This window comes from Pleurodeles waltl, chromosome 1_2 (genome assembly GCF_031143425.1).
Source record: "Pleurodeles waltl isolate 20211129_DDA chromosome 1_2, aPleWal1.hap1.20221129, whole genome shotgun sequence".
Lineage (NCBI taxonomy): Eukaryota > Metazoa > Chordata > Amphibia > Caudata > Salamandridae > Pleurodeles > Pleurodeles waltl.
Genome location: NC_090437.1, coordinates 138,200,263 through 138,223,862, shown reverse-complemented (window position 1 = coordinate 138,223,862; position 23,600 = coordinate 138,200,263). Strand labels below are relative to the sequence as shown.

General features: G+C 43.9%; 1 long non-coding RNA gene across 1 annotated transcript in view; it reads right to left on the bottom strand.

Annotated features, from left to right (window-relative positions):
• LOC138295383 (uncharacterized) overlaps nucleotides 1–23,600 on the bottom strand; it is a 116,302-nt gene that overhangs the window by 38,680 nt on the left and 54,022 nt on the right. Inside the window, exon 2 of the long non-coding RNA XR_011203589.1 lies at nucleotides 16,102–16,203. This is a non-coding gene — a long non-coding RNA (uncharacterized lncRNA). The remainder of the gene's footprint in view (nucleotides 1–16,101; nucleotides 16,204–23,600) is intronic.

The window sequence follows — 23,600 nt, the reverse complement described above, 5'->3', positions numbered from 1 at the left end:
GAAAATGGCATCAACAAAGGTTTTGGGGTGCTAAAATCACCATCTTCCCAGCTTTTAGGAACAGGCAGACTTGAATCAGGAACCCACATTTTTCAACACAATTTTGGCATTTTACTGGGACATACCCCATTTTACTATTTTGTGTGCTTTCAGCCTCCTTCCAGTTAGTGACAGAAATGGGTGTGAAACCAATGTTGGATCCCAGAAAGCTAAACATTTCTGAAAAGTAGACAAAATTCTGAATTCAGCAAGGGGTAATTTGTGTAAACCCTACAAGGTTTTCCTACAGAAAATAACAGCTGAAATAAAACAAATATTTAAATTGAGGTGAAAAAACTGTCATTTTTCTCCACGTTTTGCTCTGTAACTTTTTTCTGCAATGTCAGATTTTTTAAAGCAATATAATGTTACGTCTGCTGGACTCCTCTGGTTCTGTTTCTAGGGCTCGTAGGTTCATCAAGAACCCTAGGTGCCCAGAGCCAATAAACGAGCTGCACCTTGCAATGGGTTTTCATTCTATACCGGGTATACAGCAATTCATTTGATGAAATATAGAGTGAAAAATAGGTATCAAGAAAACCTTTGTATTTCCAACATGGGCACAAGATAAGGAGTTGAGAAGCAGTGGTTATTTGCACATCTGTAAATTCCAGGGTGCCCATACTAGCATGTGAATTACAGGGCATTTCTCAAATAGATGCCTTTTTTTACACACTGTCTTACATTTGGAAGCAAAAAATGTTGAGAAAGACAAGGGGCAATAACACTTGTTTTCCTATTCTGTGTTCCCCCAAGTCTCCCGATAAAAATGGTACCTCACTTGCGTGGGTAGGCCTAATGCTCGCAACAGGAATCGCAACATGGACAAATCACATTTTTACATTGAAATCTGATGTGTTTTTTGCAAAGTCCCTAGCTGTAGATTTTGGCCTCTAGATCAGCCAGCACCTACGGAAACCTACCAAACCTGTGCATTTTTAAAAACTAGACACCTAGGGGAATCCAAGATGGGGTGACTTGTGGGGCTCTCACCAGGTTCTGTTACCCAGAATCATTTGCAAACCTCACAATTTGGCTATAAAACACACTTTTTCCTCACATTTCGGTGAGAGAAAGTTCTGGAATCTGAGAGGAGCCACAAATTTCCTTCCACCCAGGGTTCTTCCAAGTCTCCCGATAAAAATGGTACCTCACTTGTGTGGGTAGGCCTAGCGCCTGTGACAGGGAATGCCCCAAAACACAATGTTGACACATCACATTTTCGCAAAGAAAACAGAGCTGTTTTTTGGAAAGTGCCCAGCTGTGGATTTTGGCCTCCAGGTCAGCTGGCACCTAGGGGAACCTACCAAAGCTGTGCATTTTGAAAAACTAGACACCTACGGGAATCCAAGATGGGGTGGCTTGTGTGGCTCTCACCAGGTTCTGTTCCCCAGAATCCTCACAAACCTCAAAAGTTGGCCAAGAAAACACTTTTTCCTCACATTTTGGTGACAGAAATTTCTGGAATGTAGGAGGAGCCACAAATCTCTTTCCACCCAGCGTTCCTCCAAGTCTGCCGATAAAAACTGTACCTCACTTGTGTGGGTAGGCCTAGTGCCTGCGAAAGGAAATGCCTCAAAACACTATGTGGACAAATCAAAATTATCAAATACAAAACTACTTGTTTTTGCGGGGGCACCTGCATTTTTGATCCTGGGCTCAGTAGCCATCTAGGAAAACCTACCAAACCCAGAAATGTCTCAAAACTAGATACCCAAGGGATTCCAGGGAGGTGTGACATGAGGGGGAACCAAAGCAGGTCCAAAAGGGCAGTTTGAAAACAAAACATTTTTAGGCTGACAAGTGCAGCAGAATTTTTATCGGTATAGGTGAGACAGGGAAAAAGCCAGGAGGGGTTCCACAGATGTATGCGTTCAGCGCCTCGATACCTAAGGGTCGGAGTGCGCTTTACAAGTACGAATTTACAGTTACATTTACATTTACAATGCTGGGTGATAGGAATTTTGTGGATTCCTGCAGATTCTGGAAGGTTCCATCACAAAAATGTGGGAAATGTGTGATTTCCAGCACAGTTGGAGGTTTGCAGGGCATTGTGGGTAAGAAAATGGTGAAGGGTGCATGTGAGGCACACCACCCTGGACTCACCCAGATGTTTAGTTTTCAGATGTGCCTAGGTCTTGTGGATTTTTCTACATGGCAGCATCCCAAAGTCCAAAAAGTGCAACCCATACCATTCCAAGTGGGACGATTTTGAGAGTTAGCCAAGCTCTCATGGCTTAAATGTAAAACCAAAATCTAAAATAATCAAATGTCCTCTTGCTTGCCGTGGGATGAGGTGTTTAAGTGTGTGGGGGAGAGCTGAAAGACTGTCACCCCCTTTAGTTGGGGTGGGGGCATAACCTGGCCCATAATGGTTGGTAGCCACCACACCACTATTTTTCTTTTTTTAATTCCCTGGCATCTACTAGACTTTCTGTCTCCTGGGGTGTGGTTCGGGGGTAACTGCTGCATCTGCCTACTGGTGGGGAGAACAACTTTGGCCCCATTTGTTTGGGATGGGGGTATGGCCATACCCCCACCCTCCTATTTTGAAAACAAATCCTTCCCAAGTCTCTGGTGGGATTTCTGCCCCCCCTTGTGGGCAGATGGACCTTCCAAAAATAGGCTGATCTGATATGGCCAACAGTAATGTGCCCCCATGGGGAGTGACCCTTGCCCAAGGGGCTGCCCCCAAACAAAACACACACATAAACACACACCAATCCCTGGTGTCTAAGTGGTTTAGATTGGCCTAATAGAAATAGGCCGATCTACCCCCAACGGGGACAGAAATGGCTTAAAATAAATTTGCCCCCCCAGGGGAATGACCCTTGCCTAAGGGGTCGCTCCCCTTGCGTAAAATTGACGCAAAAAAATAAAAATCCCTGGAGTCTAGTGGTTTCTGCTCCCCTTGGGGGCAGACTGGCCTAATAAAAATAGGCTGATCTGCCCCCAAGGGGGGCAGAAATGGCCTGAATACAATTTGCTCCCCAGGGGAGCGACCCTTGCCTAAGGGGACGCTCCCCATATAAAAAAAAATAAACAAAAAAAAGATATATCCCTGGTGTCTAGGGGTTTCTGCCCCCCCCTGTGGACAGATCGGCCTAATTATAATAGGTCGATCTGCCCCAAGGGGGACAGTAAAGGCCTAAAAACATTGTGCCTGCCTGGGGAGCGGCCCTTGCCCAAGGGGCCGCTCCCCTCATTCAATAATATATATATAAAAAAATCCCTGGCGTCTAGTGGTTTCTGCCCCCCTTGGGGGTAGATTGGCCTAATAAAAATAGGCCGATTTGCCCCCAGGGGGGCAGAAATGGCCTAAGAGTAATTTTGCCCCCGGGGGAGCGACCCTTGCCTAACGGATCGCTCCCCATATATATATATATATATATATATATATATATATATAAAACAAAAATAAACAAAACAATTAGCCCTGGTGTCTAGCGGTTTCTGCCCTGCCCCCTTGGGGCAGATCAGCCTAATTATAACAGGCCGATCTGCCCCCACGAGGGGCAGAAATGGTTTAAAAATGATTTGCCCCCCTGGGGAGAGGCCCTTGCCCAAGGGGCCGCTCCCCTCATGCATAGAAATAAAAAAAAGAATAACTCCCTGGTGTCTAGTGGGCATTTCTGCTGCCCAATAGCATCGTGGAATGCTGAGAAAGACATCAAAGAAAAGGAAAGGCCTTTCCTTTCCTTTGATGCCTTTCTCGGCCCCTCCACATGATTGGAGGAAAAATGCAAAAGCATTTCTCCTCCGATCGTCGCTGGAAGGGGCAGACCTCTGATGAGGTCGGTGCGCGATCGTTCACTGACGTCAACAGACAGCACGGGCGGGGGTGGAAGGGGAAGCGATTCCCCTTCCATCCCTGCAGTGGGGGTGCACTCCCACCATGATCCAGTCCAAGGACCTAACGGTTACGTCCTTGGTGCCTCAGCGCCGCAGCCAAGGACGTAACCGTTACGTCCTTCGCTGCCAAGGGGTTAAAAATAGTTTGTAATTTTTTGTTATTTATATTTTTTACTTAATTGTAAAATAGTAATTTATAGTGTTGTACCAGGTTGTGAGGTTTGTAGGGGTACAGTGTGGTAAGTAAATTAAGTATAAAAATGTATATATTCTTTAATTGATAATTATTTATTTTATTAAGTATGTAAATTGTGTAAATATAATTTTTTAAGTTGTATTTGAGGTGCAAGTTCTTGGGTTTGTAGGGGTATACGGTAGGAAGTTTATTAAATACAAATTTATGAATTATAAAATGTTGCTAAATTATTAATTATGTAATTGTTAATTAACTGTAAATTGTGTAATTATTATATTTTCTAATTTAGATATATGTTAAATGTTTGACTATAGTGTGAGAATTTAATGAAACAATAGTAAATAATATTTTTTATTTTAATTATTAAAAAATGTAAATTATTTTAATTGTTCATTGTTTTTAATATATATTCTAATATATATTTAATTATATGTTACGTTTTATAATTTTATGAAAGTAATAATTGCATCAGAATAAGGTATGTTTTTGAAGTGAAGCACATTCCCTACTGTTCTACAGACTGGAATGGGAATAGCAAACTTTAGCCCTCCTGAGTCCAACGCTTTCCCTACTGCAGCAACGACTGGAGTGGGAATAGTAAACTTTACTCCCCCTGAATCTACTATTTTCTCTACTGTTGCACGGACTTTAGTGGGAGTAGAAAATGTTACCCCTCCTCAACCTAAAGCTTTCCCTAATGTTGCACTCACTGGAGGACGAATAGTAAATTTTATTCCTCCAGAATCCAATGCTTTCCCTACTGTTGCACTGACTGGACTGGGAATAGTAACTTTTACTTCCCGAGTCCAACACTTTCCTTACTGTTGCACAGGCTAGAGTGGGAATAATATATTTCACCCCTTCTCAGTACAACACTTTCCATACTGTTGCACCAACTGGAGTAAGAATAGTCAATTTTTCCCTCCTAAATCCAACACTTTCCCTACTGTTGCAACAACTGGAGTGGGAATAGTAAATTGTACCCCTCCTGAGGCCAACGATTTCCCTACTGTTGTGCTGACTGGAGTGGGAATAGTAAATGGTTCCCCTTCTTTACTGTTGCACTGACTGGAGTCGGAATAGTAAATTTTACCCCTCCAGAGTCCATTTTCCATACTGTTGCATTGAGTGGAGTGGGAATAGTAAATTTGACCCATTCCGAGTCCAACAGTCTCCCCACTGTTGCACAGACTGAAGTGGGACCAGCACGTTTTACTCCTCCTGAGTCCAATGTTCTCCTTAGTTTTGCACTCACTGGAAAAGGAAAAGTAAATTATACCCTTCCTGAGTCCAATGCTTTCCCTACTGTTGCACTGACTCAAGTGTGAATAGTATATGTATTATTGTTAGAATTTAACATTTTTGTTTATATTGCTTAAAAATATATTCATTTTCTTGTTTTCTTGGGTATTTGAAATGATATTCGTTTTAATCAGCAATGTTTGTAATATATTTTAATATATATAATAGGTTAGTTGTTACAGTTTTTAATATGTTGTGTGTGTATATTGTATAAAATAATGAAACAATATTATGTTAATGGTAGTTTTGAATTATATATGCGTCAGTAAACATACATATATATGTGTGTTTAAAGAAATATATATTTGTATATATTTGTATATTTTATTTAAATATATTATTTACATTTGGCTATTTGTTTTGAGATTAGTGTATAACAATATATATTTTTCAATATTTTTGTCATTTTCATTGGAGGTATAGGATAACAATATTTTTGTCTTCAATATTTTTGTCTCAATATTTTTGAGTCACGATATTAGGGTTTTGATATTCTGTCAGTAAACCCTCTGTGGGCATGCTCCTGCTCCCTCTTGCCTGTCCTACATGGTCTATTGGGCTGCCACTGACAATGCCGACCTGCCGTCTGTGGTCAGCTTGCTATGCCTGCCCCTTGCCTTCCGTTCTCCATGAAAATGTGTCATCATTTCAGCCTTCTAGAGCACTAACCCTAATTTCTATAAGAAAAAAGTCCTGTTTTGTTTATTTCTGAAGAAACTGTTTTAAGTTCGACAGTTTTGATTCCATCAAGATGGCTTTAAGTGTGCCACGCTTTGGACATATATTTATAGAATGTTAATGCTCTAATTGTTCATTAGAACACGGAAGGAGGCTTCATTAGAGCCCACAGGAATTAAATGGCAGAATGTTACTTTTGAAAATACATGCTATACTCTCTTTGTCAGACTTTATTCTCACGTTGTGGGAGGCTGGCCCTATATATGGTGTGCAGAACTTCGCACACTGTGCAGAGGGTCCAGGCAACCACACATTGGTTTCCGGAGGTAACAATTAGACCACCTAATGCTCCAATTTTTATGGTAGCTGATCGAGCAGTTAGGCTAATCCAGGAGATGTGTTAAGCATTTGTTTTACTCACAAAATCAATCATGCACCACACACACTCAATGAATAACTGGAGACCAGAATTTATCAAAAATACTTCAGACTTTTATATAATTTTTAAGACCAATATGGTTAAAATATGTAAAGCACTTTTTGAGTTATGATTTTTCAAAGTTTTAATAAAGTTAGTATTTCTGTGCATAATTCCGCACCAAAGGAATCAATGAAAGGCCACCTAGAAAAATGCTTATAAAATGACACTGAGTTACCAGTCTCTTCTTTTGCAGGCTTGTCGATGAGGTTGCTGCGTACATCGTGCCAGCTGGAGAGTCTCAGGTAGCTCCCGGTTCCAGCAGGAGCAGGGCTGGAAAGTCTTTTGGCACAGAGCCAATGGGAGGGGCCACCGGGAAAAGGAGTTGGTTCGCATATTTAAAGATGATGCCTTTGGGTCCCCTTGGGCTGTTGAGGTCACATGGGGTAAGGGACCAGGGGCACACAGCAGATTCCGAGATGCAGGGCACTCTGCGGGTGGATGCAGGGCAAGTTAGAGGTCTTGGCTTCCTCCTCACCCAGTTGCAGCTTTGGGTGAACTGTTTTTGTTGTTGTCTGATATGCACGGACCAATATTGACACAACTCGGCCATGGGAGGGTGCAGTGCCACCAAAGCTGGCACACTTTTATGTCTCTTCCGGGCTGTTGGTGGTGTTTTGTCGGGTCTGGCTTCAACTTCCGGTAGCGGAGATATCATCAGGTGGGTGAAGTGACCCTCACTGGTTTGCTGGTTCTTTGCAGATTTCTTAGTTTTTTTGAGTGGTGCCTCTACTTAGGAGGGATATCTCAAGCTATTTGCAAAGTCTGGAGGACCTCTGGGTCTTTTGGGGTTGGTCCAGTGGTCAACTCCTCTCCAGTGGCGATTGTCGGGACTCTGGTGCAGCAAGCAGGGGTCTTGGAAATTCTTCTAGTGCAGCAGGTCCTCTGTTCTTGTCTTGTCGGGTTAGTTGGCGCTGTCTTCTTTTCTTCCTGATGAATATGGTTTCTTGGTCTAGGAGAGCCCACTAAATACTGAATTTAGTGGGCTTTTTAGGGGGAACCTGGCAGTGTCCAATGGGACACTTACCCTTGAGTGGCTACACCCACCACAGTATCCACTTCCTGTGGGAAGGGTCGCTACCCTAAAACCCATTGGCTATTTCCCTGCCATCCAACATGGAAGAAAATGAAATGGAGGGTCCACTTCACCTGCAAGCCCACAGAGGTGGTACATGGTCAGTGAGACCCCTCCTCCTACCCTTTGTGAGGTTTCCAGCCTTTGCTCCTGCTAAAAGTGGGGGTTGACAAAGGGGTAAGCCATTTGCTGCTAGCAGCAGGTCTGGGGGCTCAAGTTTCAAGGGCAGTAGCCCTATGAAGCTCACCAACAGGAGAGTGCACATTCCTGAGGGAGGGGGTGTTAGCTCCCCCACCCAGGAACAGCACTCTCTTACAAACCAGAGAGCCAGGGCTCTCCTCCTGGTTTGTATATTGGCTGTCTGAAGCATGCCGGTTGGAACCAGTCAGCAACCATGCCAGTTAGGCTAGCTTTTGCAGAGAGCATCTCTAGGGTGATCCCTGGGTACATTTAGGGATAAATCCAATACTGGTACCAGTTTGGATTTATCATCCTGAGTTGTTTGATACCAAGCAAACCAGGGTGCAGAGTGGCCATCATGGAACTGGGGAACTCGTGTTTCACCAGTGTCCAGTACATGTACATAAAATGGCTGCTCTGTTCACTCACTATGTCTCAGATTAGGCAAGAACACAGTGGGGGCATTTTGCTCATGCAACTATAGCCTAACATATAGGGCCTGATTACAACTTTGGCGGAGGGGGTTAATCTGTCCCAAATGTGACAGATATCCCGCCCACCGTATTACGAGTTCCATAGGATATAATGGACTCGTAATACGGTGGGTGGGCTATCCGTCACATTTGGGACAGATTAACCCCCTCTGCCAAAGTTGTAATCAGGCCCATAGTATAGTGCACCCTGCCTTAGGGCTGCAAGGCCTGACAAAGGGGTGACTTACCCATAACATATGCAGTGTAGGGTGGACAGGGCACAAAGGGAGTGTGCCATGTTGAGTTTGCTTTTTTAGATTTGCCCCAGTACACTCTGCCTGCAATGGCAGTGCTCGGTGCATCTGGGTGCAGGGTCCTCGGGGGGGGGGGCACAATCAAGGCTGCTGCCCTCAGGGGCATACCTTCAATATCCCATGCCTTGGGTACTGGTGTACTTGTTTACTAGAGACTTACAGTGATACTTAAGGATGTATCCAATTTTGCCAAGCATCACGAAAGATTTAGGGAAAGAGCTCTGGCCCAGGGATCCTGGTTAGCAGGGGCCCTGGGCACTACAACTTCTAGTACACATCAACATCAGACAAAAAGTGGGGGGCTTACCAAGCAAAAAGAGGCCTCCTCTCACACACATGGCAGAGGAAGATAGTGTGAATTTACAAAAAAATAGGCTCTCTTTTTTTTGTTTCTGAAGGACCTTCTATAACCAGTATGGAACATTAATGAGAGAAAACAGTTTTCTCTCAAACATCAAATCCCAACAGAGGATCAGCATTTTACACAGAGTAAGATCACCTTAGAATACACCACAATTCCTAACAGTAGTATGGTACCACCAACAAATGATTTACCATGTGTTTAAAATCTGTCATCACACTTTATATGTGCTCCTTTGTGTCACCCTCAAACCCTGGCAATCATTAATTGCATGCCAAAAGGGACCAATGTCCCAGAGTCCATTAGTGGCTGCCACAACATTTGGTCAATGCTGTGGCCAGACAATCAAGGGGTGGGGATCCCAACCCACCACATTTCCTTTTAAATGAATTAAAAAAAGACATCTAGAAAGGGGCAAGGTGAGCACATCCTGACCCTTTATATATACATCCACCTAGCGGGGCCAGTGTGTTGAGCAGGAAGCCAGAATACCACACATATAATGAAATTGCTCTGTATGCTGCTTACCGACAACGAAACAAGACATTGGCAATAAACTTTTAAAATATTGTCGGTTCTGGAGTGCATCTTGTTTCGTTGCCCGCAAGCAGCATACAGAGGGATTTCATTATATTATTATATATATATATATATATATATATATATATATATATATATATATATATATATTTATATATCAAAAACGAAGTTGTCCTCATGTGAACCATCCATAACCAGCATGCACTGCACTCACTTGAGAGGCCCACTGGGGCGGACTGGTAATTAAAGAGATTAATCAGGTGCCTGCAATTAGACAAGCTGAAGCCATGCCGGTCTTTTCAACAAGAAAGAAATGCCTGGAACACTTCCAGCACTGGCTGCACCTACGAGGGTGAAACACTTCTATATTTTTCTCTGCTGAAGAAAGGATTGACCTAGAAACACGTGTCCAGAGATGATTTTATAACCAAAGGCCTGGAATAATGAAACTGCTTTAAGAAATTCACTGTGAGTTGCTGCCTTTGCTTTTTCTTCCCGTTTAATTAACCTGTTGGGAGTGCGCTTTCACATGAGGACAACTTCGTTTTTGATATATATATATATATATATATACACACACATTTATATATATAATTTTTTAAGTTACAGGGACCATGTCTCTGAGTCCTGTAAAGGCTGCCACAACATATTGTTGAGGCTGTGACCAACCGATCAGGATTGATGACTCCACTTTAAAGCGGCCAATCAGAGAATATCTGAATACCAACTGTTAATACACATAAAAGCTTAAGCTTCTCAAAAACGAATGAACAATTTTAAACAAAATCACGAAAGCATACATTCAGGGTAAAGGTCTAGCTTTCTGCCACATTTGGTGTAATTATTTTCAGCCATTTTGGCTGTAGCACAGGCTAAAATCTCCAATGGAAAATGCATGGAGAAAAAGCATTTTGGGATCCTCCCTTTTTCTCAGCCCCGCCTTGACAGATCACCCCTAAACTTTCCAGGGAAGAGCTAAGGGGGATGAATTTTTTTTCTGAAAACTTTTGCGAATATTAGTCAAATGGCATCAAAGGTATTAGCATAACAATAAATGCTTTTTCTATTGAAAGTCCAACAAAACTTTATTTGAACCTCCTTTGCAGGTATCCAACTCCCTGCAGCTCGTAGCCTTTGTCTGTGAGAAAGTGGGCTGGGGATAGGGCCTGGCCAACCCCTATGAGTGCGTATGGGTGACTATGGCCTAATTACGAGTTTGGTGGTACTCGTACTGAAAACCCGCAGTGGCGGTCGGACCACCACACTACTGGCGGTCGGACCGCCAGATTACAATCCTGGCGGTCGGACCGCCAGGGGACCACTGCCAGTGCTAGGATTGTGGATCCCAAGAGGGTGGCGGCAATCGGAGTTGTGGTCAGCTATGGCGGTGCTAAGTTCAGCGCTGCCGTGCTGATCATGTGTTCTCTTTCCCCCAGCATTTTCATGGCAGGATCCCCGCCATGATAACTCTGCCGGAAAGCCAGTGCTGAGGGCCACAAGGGGCCTCTGCACTGCCCATGGCATGGGCAGTGCAGGGGCCCTCCTGCTGGCACCCTTAGACAGTGTGCATTCTGAGGGTGTTGTTGTGCCTCAGCATTGGCCTCGGCTCCCTTAAGGGAGCCAAGGCCAATGTCGTGGCACTGTTTCTGTTGGTCTGATGGGCAGAAACGTCACAATACAATGCTTCTGCCATTCAGCCCAGTGAAAACATCTTAATACTACTTGGGGAAGGCTGCCAGTATGATGGCAGCCTCCTCCCCACGGTTTTGGTGGTCGGCTTGCAGACCAAAATGGCATCATGTGTTCAGTAAATACCTAGGTCTTAGAAGACATTACAATGGGGAAATTTGGTACATTAATTACTAGGAGACAACATAGGTTGTGATAATGCATGAATTACCTAACCAGCAGACGTCCTGTGAGTGGAGTTTCCTCGAAACGACATGAATTAGACAAGGAGCCAAAGTAATGTAAAATGAGGTTAGAACGTGTATATCACCACAAAATTACTGCAGCACATAGATCACTAAGTATCTCCATGAACCATCAGGGAGAAGAAATCCACCTAGGCCCAGTAATCCCTGCACTCCTATTAGCAGGGTTATGGTAGACCTCTGAGCCTAAGTACAAACAAAGGTATTCTGTATGAACTATAGGCTACAGCAACTCCTGCATGCCTACTACGCATATTACGATAATGCCACAACATATACATTGGCAGTAGCTCAAAAGCTCCTGCACCTGTATTAGGCTTTATGGGGTAATTCCACTCTCAGGGCAAGGCAGCCACTGCTCCTCGATGACCAGGAATATGGTACCCCGGTGTAGGGAACTCACCTGAGACCCCTGAAGTGGATCAGCCCCTGGTGCTTGAGGCACAGGAGATCCAGGGACCCACAACATCCAAGTGAGGGCCAAAATGAAGTATTTAGAGGGAGCTGGGGCACTTCAGCCCCAAGTGCACAGCTCTGTTGAACTGGATGCCCCTCGGGCTATGATGCAAATGTGTGACTCCTGGGTTAAGGGAAGGCACACACATGTGGCAGAGGGTAGTGAGGAGATCCCCTGAGCCTCCTGCGTCCTGATCGTGCAAGAGCAGGAGTCACAGTCGCTACCTGTGCCCTCCCTTTCACGCAGTGTGGCTGCAGGTTGGGCTGGAGCACTCCTGTGTTGGGACTGACACTGCAGTTGTCTTTCCTCCTTCCCTCGTGACATCAGTGAGGTTGGAACCTTTGGGCTGACAGGTGCTGTGGTTTGGACACAGGCTACACTCGGTGCTGTGCTGTATATGCACCTTTTAGATCAGCACGCCCTTCTCTCCACGTTCCTTAAGCCAGGAGGCGCAGCAGTCCCGTGTGGTGACCTCCATCCCTCCCAGCCCGCACTATGTCTCCAGTCATTCGGGGTGCAGGGCTGAGGGGCGCTGCCAGCACAGCGTTGCCCTCCCTCCTCAGCTTCACAAGGGGTGCTGAGTACCACAGAGCGCTGGCCACGCGCCAGTGAGGTACAATATGGTCGGTCCCCATAGAGCTCACCAGACGATAATGCAACCAGGTGGATGGAACCACAAAGCACACCCCAGACGCTTTCCTCAAAAACACAGGGCAATGACCCCAGGCACACATCACGTTCCAAGAACCAGGGGAAGTGATGAAAGAAGCACTCACCATGCGTTTGCTGGACTCCTTGGGAGGCACAAAAGGGGACACAACAAGGGGTAGGCAGGCCAGCACAATGTGGCAAGCAATGGCAGTTCCTCCTGACAGTCCCACAGCAGTGTTCAACCAAGCCAGAATCAGAGTGCAGCTGGCAGCAGGGCAACAAACAAAAAAGCCCTCCAGTAATTCTTTTAGGCCAACCAGTACTTCAGGCAGCAGGGCAACAACAGAAGAACAGTCCAGGTGAGTCCCTCAGTGCAGCAGTCCCTCTGGCAGAGATTCCATCCTAGGTCCAAAACTGCTCTAGAATCAGGGGGCGAGAGACCCTCTACTTATACTCAAAATGCCAAGTTTCTGGAAATTGGGAGAAGGTTCCAGCCAGATCTGACCAGTTAGAAGAATTTCCCTTCCCCTCTGCCCTGGCTCCAGATATCAGTATGGGATAAACAAGCTATTTTTGTGTGGGCAAGACACAGCCTAAACAAATGTAAATTGTGCCCACCTCCCTCTCTCCCAGCCCAGAAAGACCATCAGTATGTAGATGAATGCAGATGTAACCCTGTCACATCTAACCCTCCCTAATAGATGGCGGCTGACTGGAGAGTATGCACAAAGCCCACCGCTCACTCTACCTTAGACATGGATTGCAGCCGTGCTGCAAAGCACCAGAGTAATAAACAGGGAATACCCACTTTCAAAAAGTGCCATTTCTAAAATAGTAATGTAAAATCCACCTACACCAGTAAGCAGGATTTCTCACTACCATTCCATACATACCAAACATGCCCACACTACTCCTTATAGATCACAAATTACCACTTAGACATATATAAGGAAATTTTCAATGCAAACCTATGGAAGGAGCAGCACTCACAGCAATAAAAAAAAAATAGTCTGACTGTCACTACTAGGACACGTAACACATAAAAATATGTGTCCTACATTTTACATACACATCACCCTGCCGATAGGGCTATCTCTGGCCTACCTTAGGGGTGACTTGGGTGTATTGAAAAGTGAGTTCCGGCCTTGGGAAGTAGTTTGACTTCACCAGTTACGGAGGCTGTGACCTGCACAGGCAGGCCTTGCAGTGGCAGGCCTGAGGCAGGTTTAAAAGGCAGTGGTAAAGTGCCCAAAGTTCTAAAGCCAATAAAAAGAGGGTCAGAAAAATAGGAGGAGAAAGGCAAAAAGTTTGGGGATAACCCTGCAGAAAGGGCTATTTTCAACATGTACCAATGGGTTTGCAGTGCAACACAGTGCAGTGCACACCCCTTGGTGCCTTTACATATTTATGTAAGGGCAAAGAGGGGTATACAGTGCACTACGGTGCGGTGCAAATCCCTTGGTGCCCTTACATAGGTATGTAAAAGACTGAGGGGTATCATCCATTCCAGTGCATACCCCTTGATGCCCTTACATACCTATGTAAGGACATTGAGGGTTATGCCGTGCATTACAGTGATTTAAACAGGACTGGAAAAGGCACAGCACTGAAAAATCAGCACAAACAGCACCATTCGGTCTGCAAGAGCATATAGCCATTCAGGATGATTTTGCTGTAGCTCGAGTAGAAAAGCTACTCAAGAAGCAGCTCTCTGACTACGATCGCTCACGACTGCCAGCTATAGAAAATGGCACCAGGGAATGGTAAATCTTGCTCAGGTCTGTTGCGACTGCATTTTTGGTCATCAAAATCTACCAGTCCATGGGCGGAATGAAACATTTAACTCCCCTCTAATACAAATGTCTGTTTGTCTCATTTGGTGTGCCTGGGTTCAAGTCACAAATCTAAGGCCTGCAGCAGGTTAAACCTGAAGGTCATTCATGACTGCAAGGTGAAACTCTACATCGTCAAACATAAGAAGACCCCATGATTAAACCAGTCAAAATTGTGGTCCAAGTGGAAGGTTCAGTTTAGGTCCCATTCTTGCTCCAAAAATTGTTGAAACCATTCCAGATGCCATCTTTATCAAGATCTATTTCGTCTGGCAAGCCACAAAAGAAGCATAAGAAATTGAAGCAGTTCTTACTCCCTCTTGTCACTCACATTCCCTTGAGAAGGCATGAGGGCTATTGCGAGAGGAGCATTTAGCAGTTGTCACTGCCCCATACCACTTAAGAGTTTTCATGGTGGGGACGGGCAGTGTAAACTGACCTCTAATTCTGCCAATCTTAATTAGGTGGGCAGAATTAGAGGTCTGAGTTCAAAGGCTCCTACTCCACCGGTCATTTGGAGGGGTTTAATATTGGCAGAGATTGAGTAGTCTCCACTGAGACTAAACCAAAAGTCCACTGGCATCTAAAATTTGGCAGACGAATCATTATGTTGGCAGTAGTGTTGTAATGTGGAGGAGTATGCATGCTGTCAACATATAAATCAGGCCCTAGGGTACAAACAAACACCTGTTCATTCATTAGTTTATTGATCTGTTTTCCTTGTGACTACTTCAAGGCCAGAAAATGAAACTGCGAAGTAGTTGGTTGCAGCCAGATCAGACGATATATGGCTAGCAGGATTCATCTAGTGGCATGTGACACCTTCGGGATAGATGGGATTTGCATGGCCTGTAGGACTGGGTCTCAAGATGTAAAATGGTAAAAGATTTGGGACTGCGCCACAAATTCCAATCTGTACAGGTTTTTGGTGAAAGACCGAACTGAGGCTTTGGCACGCATGGAAAGGTGAACAGTGCTGGTTGAGCTGAGCTCGGCATATTGTAGCTAACCTCACTACGAACTAGCTCTGATACTCACAGACTGTATCTGATGTGGAGCTATTATTGTGGGAGTTAGTCACAGCATGTGCAAAAGGTAGGATTCCACTGAGGATCAACTCACTGATTTCATAAGATGGGAGTGGCAAGGTCGGTGAAAAATGATGGACTTTTATGCGGTTCGACCGATCGTCCAGTGAATGAGATTCATTTAAGTAATCAATCCATCCCCTTGTTGCAAATTGAATGCAGGCAGTAAAAGTCAAGAATCACTGACAGGAAATATATCCTTACGCATTTACGAAATATCAAACAACGAAGAATACTAACATCATTTTGATTGATTTGAATGGATAGCGAAATTGTCTTTTTAAGTGTTCCCGAACACGGAGACATCCAACTGACACACTAACAACACAGTGATAGCAGTTTGAAATCTCAGAAACAACAGCCATAATAGTGAGGTAACGCGACGCATCGACAGACGATATTATGAAAAAGATGTGTCTAAGATACCGTTTGTGTACCTGGCCACCCTGGTAGTGAACTATGTTTAGCAACAGGGATCACATAAATACAAAGTCCAGCTTTGCCCCAATACGCAGATAATATATTATGATATTCTTTAAGAATGGACTAAACAACGCCAGTATCGCCCATCTGTGACACATCGCAAAGTGCTTCATTACTTCATAGAAGTAGATAGCGCTATCTAAATGCTAGTACAATTAAATACAATACCTTCATTTTCTCTTTGTAGCTCCTCGACAAGTGTCTGCATGCTTTGTATTTGCTCTTGAAGCCTGCGGCTGGGATCTGCGGCACAGGCGTCAGTGGCCAGTGCTAGGAGACAATGTTTAAAATTGCATGAACACAACATTGCAAAAAAAGGGAAGTGGAAGTTATTAATGACTAACATCAATGTCTAATATGATGATTGCCCTGTCAAAGAAACACGTTACACATTTCATGATGCAAAACTGTATGCAAAGAATTAAGGCTATTGGTAACCTGATCTTGCCCAGCCTCTCTAGAGCTGGCATCAAGGGATTCATCACTTAAAGGACAATAGCTATACACCTGGCGGTAAAATAGCGGCTTCTACCAGCAGAAAATGCTGCCCATTACAAATGGAGGAACTACTTTCAGCCAGTCATATCCGCTGTGCCAGAATTACTATCAGTGGCAAAAAGCTGCCCACTGTGAATGCCTTGCCACCAGTGGAAGTTACATTTTTACGAGTAATATCCACTACAGAAAAAAACGTAGCTAAACTGATCAAATTCAACAGACAAACTAAGAGTTCCCTCATGGATGATCTTCAAATGGGTAAAACCCTTTAACAGCGTTCACAACATGAAGCCTTGGTTATGTGTGGTTGTGCTTCAATGCCATAGAAACTGAAATGAAGCCATGGGCAGCAGTGAATTGTACCCTCCCAGTTAACTATTCATCGAAAAATGCATGAAAATATGTGTTTCACAAATATTACTGGTATTTACTCCAGTGGTATTGTATTAACAGTGGCAACAATGAATAATTACTGTACAATTAAAAGGTTATACCTGAAGTACTTTCATTTTGGTGGAGCTGTGATTTACCATCAGCCCTCAATTTTAGGTCTCCCTACAGACAGCTTTAGCTATCTGGCAGTCCTATTGTTGACAATATTATAACATATATAATCCCAAACCAATTTAGATAAATAGAGTACTTTTTAACAAATAAAATGGTACCAGAAGGACAAAAATCCAATCACTGGAACTGTAGCTATTCAGTTTAAAATTGTCTAGTAAAAATAGAGCCTAAAGACACAAAGCGCCACTCATAGTCATCTGGTTGTGCTAGACTAGGGGAAAGTCACAATTTCATGCTGACCGCTATGGATCACAAGTTAGATACATGGACCAGGTGAGCCCTGTGGAAAAGTTACCTTCTAACTCCAGCACAAATAATTCTGCTTGCATTGAAGGAGGCTGAACATCCCTATAGTGCTAAGAGAAGGCTGGGCTTTGGGAACGTTCATCAATGTAGGTCGATGTGGTTTCACCAGATCAAGCTGGCTGCATCCCTGTGAGACACACTGTTGACAAGTTAGGTCACTGTTTGCCATCACACATCAATTAGACCGACCGAAAAATGGGAGCATTTCTTTAGACTCTGCACAGGCAATTGACACTGTGGAATGGACAGTCCTCCTTGGAGTGCTGGCAAGAATGGGATTGGATGGGACCATGATAAAGTGGGTTTAGCTCATTTACACAGACTACCCTCGCACGGGTCTGGGTGAATGGAGATATATCTTCAGCAATCCAGATAGGCAGAGGTACACAACAAGGTTGCTTCCTTTCACCTATTTTATTTGCTCTTTTGGTGGAACCTTTGGCCTGCATCCTACGGTAGTTTCATAGTCTATGAGGGATCAACATAGGATATCAGTACACTTTTCTATTTATGTATGCAGATGATGCCCTGCTTGTGGTAAGAAACCCTGCCATAAACCTAAGCCTACTTATTGATCAGATACTACAATTCATTTGTCCAGGTGGATTTTGAATCAACTGGTTGAAATCTATTATAGCACCCCCTCATGCGTGCTACTGCACAGCCCTCCCCTCGCTACCAGCTACAGTGATGGACAGAGCCATGTGGGAATCCTCTACCATGTAAATCCTCAGAAGATCCTCCTAGAGAAATATGGTAAATATGCTGAAAGCCTAAGTGTACAGGTGGATAGATGGATCACACTTTCACTATCTCTGGTGGGCAGAATCACTATCTCTGGAGGGAAGAATAGCCTTGATGAAGACAGTGATACTGCTGAAACTATACATTATTCAGAATATACACATCCCATTGAACAAGGCTTTTTTTGACCATCTGAATTCACTTATGATTCGCTTGGTGAGGCTGGCAGCCTTGGCTGAGCTGGAGCAGGTTGCACCTACCTTATGACAGGGAAGGATTTGCAGTGCCTCACTTCGAGGTCTATTATCTAGTGGTCCAGGTACAGTTTGTACATCACTGGATGCATGATAGCAGAGAGCCCCCACAAGCTGCTCTGGAACAGGGGCAGATACACCCCTTCCTTATACAGGAGGGTCCTCATTCCCAGTTTGCTAGACATAGGGATGAGATACACATAATGAGATGTAGAGCCTGAGCCCTGTCTAGACAGGCCTTGTTTTGCAGGGTTACTATACCCTACCCTCCATTAAATCCTATTAAACACTATGGCCCTCTCTGGATGGATCACAAATCCACTATGATGACACATCTCAGGCAAAAACACACTGATATGCTGGGTGAATTGTACACGGATCATACATTCAAAAACCTTAGAATATCTGGTGGTGGGGAGGTTGAACACACTCATGGACACTATTACATATGGTATGCTATATCATGCTGCGTGTCAACTTTATCAGGACCTTCCTGAACAGCAGCTAGAGTAGCCAGGTGTGGCCATCCTTCTAGCTATCCCACGCCATATCATACTGATCACCTGATTGTACACTGCTCTCATGGCTATGCTGGAAGGGGAGCATGCCAGGGCACAGGAAAAATGGTCTATTGAGCTGGGCACTGATGTTACTGATGAAATTTGGAAATATTGCTGCCAACAAACCAAAGAAGTCTCCCCCAATGATAGATACAGATTAATACACTACCTGTTTCTGTAAAGGTCTTACCTTACCGCAATGATATTAGTTAATTATACTCACACTGAGGGCACTAGATGTAAAGGATGTGGTGTGTGGCTGGTGAATTTCCTCCATTTGAGATGGAGCTGCTTGGAGCTTGCCACATTCTGGTAACAAGTCATGACTGCTGAAGGGACTATGACATCATGAATTTTGGCTCTCCCCTGACACTTCTATTGGGTCATATTAAAAACATTCCCAAGGGCTTACGCAAAATCTCCTCAACCATGATCCTGCTAGGTAAACGTAGAGTTTCCATGGGGTGGTCGCAGATCCTCTAGTTTTAAGAATTGGCTAAAAGACATGACTGTGTGAAGAATAGTCTTAAACTTACTCCGCCACCCTCCCAGGGATGCTTAACTCAGAGACCTCTGGGAGCCCTTCCAGGCATACCTGTTCACTCTCACTGCTGGATGAAGCATGCCACTGAACTGGTCAATTAGTATCTTGTCTCTGTTGGTCGGATGCTCTGTTCTGGGAGTGGCCACCCAGGTTGACTTTTGTCTATGGATGGTTGTTTTTTTTAGTCCTGTGTCAGTCACTTCTACTCTGACTCTGCTAAGCTGATCTGTATTTCATTGCCAGTACTGTATGCTACAGCAGCTCATATGTTTGACTGCTTAAGTCTTGTTGCATTGTATTGTATTGTCTGCCTCAACAATAAACAAACAATTAAAAAGAAAAAGATTCTTAGATCTACGCAACTGAACTTATTACAAAAAAGTCCTTGGTCAAGCTTTGCAGACAGCTGTTATTGGAGCTTCATGCAGACTATCACTATAGTGCAAAGTGCAGTTCTCACGTTTTTGGTCGGTGCTGGTGGTCAATCTTTACACAAAGAGCAGTTTTCACTAGGATGTCGCATTAGCGGTCGTTGTGGAGATCTGAATCTTGGCATAACTTGATCTATTCACAGCCGCAAGGAGCTCAAACTTAACATTTTTCAATTTTTCACTTAGGAAGAGCTCTCACTTATGCCAGCCAAGGGTACAGGCAGTGCTCACTCCAGCACAGGCCAGCAGCAGAGAACAAAGAGGTCCAATTGCAGGTCTTGGTAGGTCCAGCTGTAGCAGGTCAGATGGGCAGTTGCAGGTGGGCACCTGAAGCTTGTTGTGTTCCAGTAACCCCCACTGGAGGTAAACCATATGACCCCTGGAGTTACTCTGGGTAGCCTGGGATGAAGGAAAGCAGGTCCAATTTTCCTTCTCAGACAGCAAGGCAGTCCTTCAAGCCGCAGGGAAGTCCTCTGGTAGCAGGACAATTCTTCTGTAATGGCCACAGATCCAATACTGTTCTTATGAGCAGCTCTGGAGCTTCAATATTTATACCTGGTGCCAGATTTGTTTTGGGGGTCTCCCTGTCCTCTCTTCACATCTGGTTCTGGAAGGTTCTTCCCCTTCCTCTGTTAACGGTCCAAACTGGTGTTGGGGGTGACAAAAGACATGGCAGACCTGGAGTCAGATTCCTTTGTGTGTGCAGGAGGCAAAGTCCTTTGAAGTGTATGTAGGTCGGGTACAGCTCCTCCCCACCCATCCTGGCAGGATTGCCTGACATGTCGACACCTAATCCCGCTTTGGGTCACTGTCTGAAAGCAATATGCAAATCCCAACAGCAGAGCCATTCACAGTTATGTGGACCAGGATAATGGCAGAAAGTAGAAATGGTTGGGACAAGAAAATGTCAACTTTCCAAAAGTGTCATTTTCAGAACTGTAAAAAATATAACTTCAACACTGAAAACGGTTTTAAATTACAAGTCATCTTAATGTAAACAGCAAATCTCTATCTACTCTCAATAAAAAGTGAGCACTTATTAAATGTGATAAGGTAACCCAGCGTTAGTCAATGGAAAAGACAGGCCTTACAACAGTAAAAAACGACTTTAGGAGTTGATCACTGCCAGGGCATGTAACATTTAAGTACACACTTTTTAAATACAATGCATCCTGCTCTATGGGCCCTTAGGATCTACCATAGGGGGTGACGTATAAGTATTAAAAAGAACAGTTTATGCCTGGCAACAGGTTTTTTTGACAGGTCAAAATGGCAGGCCTGAGACATGTTTCAAAGGGCTATGTTAGTTGGTAGCACAATAAGTGCTGCAGGCCCACTAGTAGCATTTGATTTACAGGTGCTGAGTACATGGAGTCCAATTTACTAGTAGGCAAATTAAGTATGCTAATTATGTGCAGTCCAATTTTACCATGTTTGAAGGAGTGAGCACGAGCAGTTTAGCACTGGTCAGCAGTGGTAAAGTACACAGAGTCTTAAAGCCAACGGAAACAAATTCAGCAAACAGTAGAGGTGAAGGCAAAGGGTTTGGGGGAATACCACACCAAGGATGTCAGGCCCAACAATGAGTATTTGGCCAGCATGGGTTTTACTAACCCTCCGGTCTTCTGTGATATTCCCAGGATCGTCGGAAGAGCTGCTGACTCATCTAAACTTAGTGACCTGGTGGTTGAGTGGCTTTATTTAAAAAAAAAAAGTTTATTCAGAGAGTAAGCCCCAGCTGCATATGCATCTGTGAGGCAGTCATCATCATCATCAAAGAAACTTTATTCAATTGTTTTTAACAATCATAAAAGTCATTATGCAGAAAAAAACAGTTTTCAGAGAAAAAAGGAAGAAGAATGCAGAGAATAAAATACGTATAAATATAAATGCAAACAGGTAAAAGATTAAGAAAGTGGTGAAGGTTAATAAACAATTTGATTAAAACAGATAAAGTAATCTCAAATATGACGCTTAGAAGTCTCACCCATTTGCCCCAAGGCATTGTCTGACCTTAATCACTGAACACAGGAACAAGGCTAATCCATTGCAAACCATGATAGAGGGAAGGGATAAAAGATACAAAAAGCTGGGCAACATTGTTTAAAATGCATTAATTTTAAAAGTGGTATCACAAACATTTTCCTAGAAGTTGAATAATATTTACAAAAGAGAAGTGTGTGCATTGTATTTTGATCGGAAACATTATCGCAGGGGCATTTTTCCAGTTGTAGAGACCAGTCATTAATCAGGGGAAAACTAAAGAGGCGATGAAAAGACTCTAGTCTCAAGCACATAAGGACAAACAGATGTCTTGGGTTCGTGACTTTACTTAAGTATGGTTCCATACCATTTGTTTGCTGTATCATGTGGTTTCTCCTGACACTATGTTTATTTACCTCCGCATCCCATCTCAGTTCGGCCAGGTAGGTGAGGCAAGTGTTTTTCAGGTCTTTCCTGGAAATTGTTTTCAATTCATCTGGAGTAAAAAACAGCTCAGGGTGGCCTAGTTTAATTAAAAAGTGCTTTATCTAATTTAGCCAAGGGATTTTGGACGAGTGAGTAAGTGCTAGGGCATCTGCTATGATAGCCCTGTTCAGCATCGCAGAATCCGAGGTCCATACTTTATGCCAGAGTAGAATTGGTTGACACGAATGAGATCTGTGAGGTATGTTACTCCCATTTCTGAATGGCATACTACTGTTGATGTTGATGTTGATTGCGGGACACTTAGGACTGTTTTCAGGAGAGCATTTTCGATCAGCTGTAGGGTAGTGCAGTCTCGATATCCCCAGAGTCCAGCCCCGTACAGTACTACTGAAACACATTTCGCATTGTAAAGAGTCATCATATCTTTAGGAATTGCTCTCCCCACCCTTTTAGAAAAGTTTTTTATCGCCATAACGGTTTTCGTGAATAACAATTTTCTCGCTTTTATGGCTTGTACCCATGTACCTCTATCATCGAACACAATGCCTAAGTACGAAAAAATCCCTGTGTCGACTAGTTTTGCGCCTTTTAAGTCTATGTGGCAGTTCTTTGTGCTGCATCTGGAATATGTCATAGAGAAAGTTTTAGTGTGATTGATTTTAAGGCCCAAGGCATCCATGCAGTTATCAAAGGTTGTTACTAGTCTTTGCAAAGCGACTGGGGTGCGGGCCATCAGAACGGCGTCATCCTCATACAAGAGGGCCGGGATCTTCTGAGAGCCTGCTTGTGGAAGATCACCACAGGCATCGGAAAGAGTCCCCTCTAAACTATTAATATACAAGGCGAACAATAGGGGAGCTAACACACAACCTTGACGCTCCCCTCGTTCAATGGGGAAAGATGAAGTGCATTCCCCCTGACGCCCATAGCGGACCTTGGAGTTTGCACCAGCGTACAATTCCCTAATAAAGTGGACTATGGTAGTATCAACCTCCATTTCCAACAAAATGGGCCACAATTTTGAATGCACCACACAATCGAATGCAGAGGTTAAATCGACAAATGCAAGGTATAGTGCTCCGGGCTTGGCCCTTGTATATTTACCAAGTATGATCTCTAGGTTAAGAGCCTGTTCCGTTGTCTCTATACCAGCCCTAAACCCGTATTGTAGGTCAGAGAGGATGTGATTTTCCTCTATCCAATCTTGTAATCTGTTTAAAATAATATGTCCTGCAATCTTTGCAAGTGTGTCGAGCAATGAAATAGGACGATAACATGCGGGATAATGGCGATCTCCCTTTTTATAGATTGGAATAATTATAGACTCAGCCCA